The sequence below is a fragment of the Sitophilus oryzae genome, unplaced genomic scaffold (genome assembly GCF_002938485.1).
Source record: "Sitophilus oryzae breed Bouriz unplaced genomic scaffold, Soryzae_2.0 scaffold_1016_pilon_pilon, whole genome shotgun sequence".
In the NCBI taxonomy this organism is placed as follows: Eukaryota; Metazoa; Arthropoda; class Insecta; order Coleoptera; family Curculionidae; genus Sitophilus; species Sitophilus oryzae.
In genome coordinates, this window is record NW_022145634.1 from 26,225 (window position 1) to 28,572 (window position 2,348).

The following is a 2,348-nucleotide window of genomic DNA, read 5'->3' on the forward strand; positions in this document are numbered from 1 at the left end:
GATAAATTGGCTAGAGCAGGTACAATAATTTGACATCTCGCGGGAATTATTGTAGTTGCTTCTGACGGCAAAAAATTTTAAAAAAATTGTCTTCAAAATTAATGACTACGTCTTCGTAATTTATTTTGGTTTATACTTTGCAAAAAAATCGCGTCCTAATAGTCCATCACTTTTAATCGGTATACTATCTGGCACAATGTGAAAAGGATGAGTTATTGCTTTGTTATTGTTTTAATTAATTTATAATGCAAGTTTTATTACAGACCAGATTATTTTGTAATAAGATACATTCTTTCAATAAAGATATATCTGCCCCTGTATCTAATAAAAGATGTAATTTTTATCTTTTATATCTAAAGAAGGGATTTTAATTATTCAATTGTTGGTGTAACTATCGGAAAATAATACTGATTTATGCGGTATGTCAGCCTGGGTTTTGTTCTTTAATTTTATTTTTTATGCTCAGGTAGTGTGTAATTCATAGAACAGCTATTATCTAATTTTAAGAAGCGCTTAATCGGCTGCTTGCGACCAAGGCTTCGCTCTCGTTTCCGAAAAATTTTGAGATGTGCTCGGTTCTGAAAAATAATTATCTGCTGAATTGGTTAACGACTGAGAATTTATAGTTTGAATTTGTTGTGGTGATTTATTATTTGAACTATTAAAATTGGTAGTACTGAATTCATTATTGTAATTAGAAAAATTTTGAGATTGCTGAGGTATCGAAACATTTTGCTGCCGTTGAGGAACTTGTGAGTTATTAAAACTTCTTGGATTCTGAGAATATCTATTATTGTACTTGCACGGGATTATTACTGTTGTAATTGTTACCATAATTACGATTATAATTACGCACGTCGTTGTTCTGATTAAAATTTTGATTGTTGAAGTTTCGATTAGTGAAACGTCCTTGATTATATTGTAAATTGTATTTACGTCTTGTCTATTTGAAAAATTATTGCTATTAAAATTTTGCGGTGGGCGTGTCTGATTATTGCTAGGTACATTTCTATTATAAGAGTTTACTGAATTTTTTCCTGTATTGCCTAAGCTGTTTACACTGTGATGTTAAATGATTATTTTTAAAACAAAATAAACAGGAATTATTAGAAGAATGATTATTTATAATTGTCTATTTTAATGCGCTCTACCAAACCTATATTTTTAAAATGCGAGTTTTAAACCTGTCATTATTCTCAAGTTCCATTTCAATTGCTAATGATAAAGCTTTTTCTAAATATGTAGTATTTTCGGCAATAATACGCATTTGAAATTTTTCATCGTTGAGTCCTTTTCTAAAAGTATTGACTAAAATGGAGTTTAAATTTTTCTATTAAACAGTAGCTTCGGTTATTTGCATTAATTTAAGGACACGTTTCTTTATATTTATTAAAGAGAATTTGTAATCTATCGCCATATTCTTTTACAGTTTCCCTAAAATGTTGCCTTATATTCATTATTTGTGCTAGAAAATGCGATGGTGGTGTTTTATCAGTAAAGTGCTCTAATAAGAAATCTTTTAGTTCTCCCAATTTTGAAACTGTTTATATTGTGTTACCTCTTGTGCCTTCCCTTTTAATTTAGTACCAAAATTAAATCTACTAGTAATTCTTTTGATCCACTTTGACAATTTTTAATATTGAATCACAATTTTTTAAGAAAAATTGAAGTGAATTTGCGTCACCCTGACCATCAAATGAATTATTAAATTCAGAACATCAGTTGCGTCTTTACCTCCAGCCATTATTATATTTTATTAATGATTTATTACTTTAGTTTCTATGAATTATTTATTTTTATAGATGTATTTAAGAAGAGAGAAAAAATATTTACGAATTTTAAGCAATATTTTTTTTTTTTTTTTTTGTTATTTGCAGCCCAGAATTATTATTGTCTTAACTTAAATCTAACTAACTAAAATCGGAAGAAAAACAGTAGCGTCACAATACAGTAAACAAATGAAAGACTTACCCCGTCATCATCTGGTGAAAACAAAAGCTTCCCTGGAGACTTGCTGCTGCGTCTGGCGCTCCTTCAGTGTCCCCAATGTCTACGCCTCGTGTCGGGCTTCTTGCTGCTTCTTGGTGCACCTTCAAGAACTGCCCGTTGCCTCTATCTTCTTCCAAAAACTGGTAGGTTTTCTGCTGCGGCTGGCGCACCTTCAGGAAACCTTGATAGTTTTTACCGCTGCCACCTCAATGTCGTGATCCCGGATTGGACCACCGTCGTCACCAATCTTGTAGTCGCTGCCACCAAATGTTGTAGTTCTCAATTTGACTCGTATCACCACTTGTTGGGAATGTTATTCTTATTTTTTTATAATTAAATTTTACTAAGTTGTTATTACT

The 2,348-nt window shown here is 31.3% G+C and overlaps 1 long non-coding RNA gene across 1 annotated transcript; it reads left to right on the top strand.

Moving 5' to 3' along the window:
- The first annotated feature begins 568 nt into the window (after positions 1–568).
- On the top strand, positions 569–1,922 carry LOC115874251. Its single transcript, XR_004048809.1, has 2 exons — positions 569–752; positions 1,878–1,922. It is a non-coding gene; the product is annotated as an uncharacterized LOC115874251 (long non-coding RNA).
- The last annotated feature ends 426 nt before the right edge of the window (positions 1,923–2,348 follow it).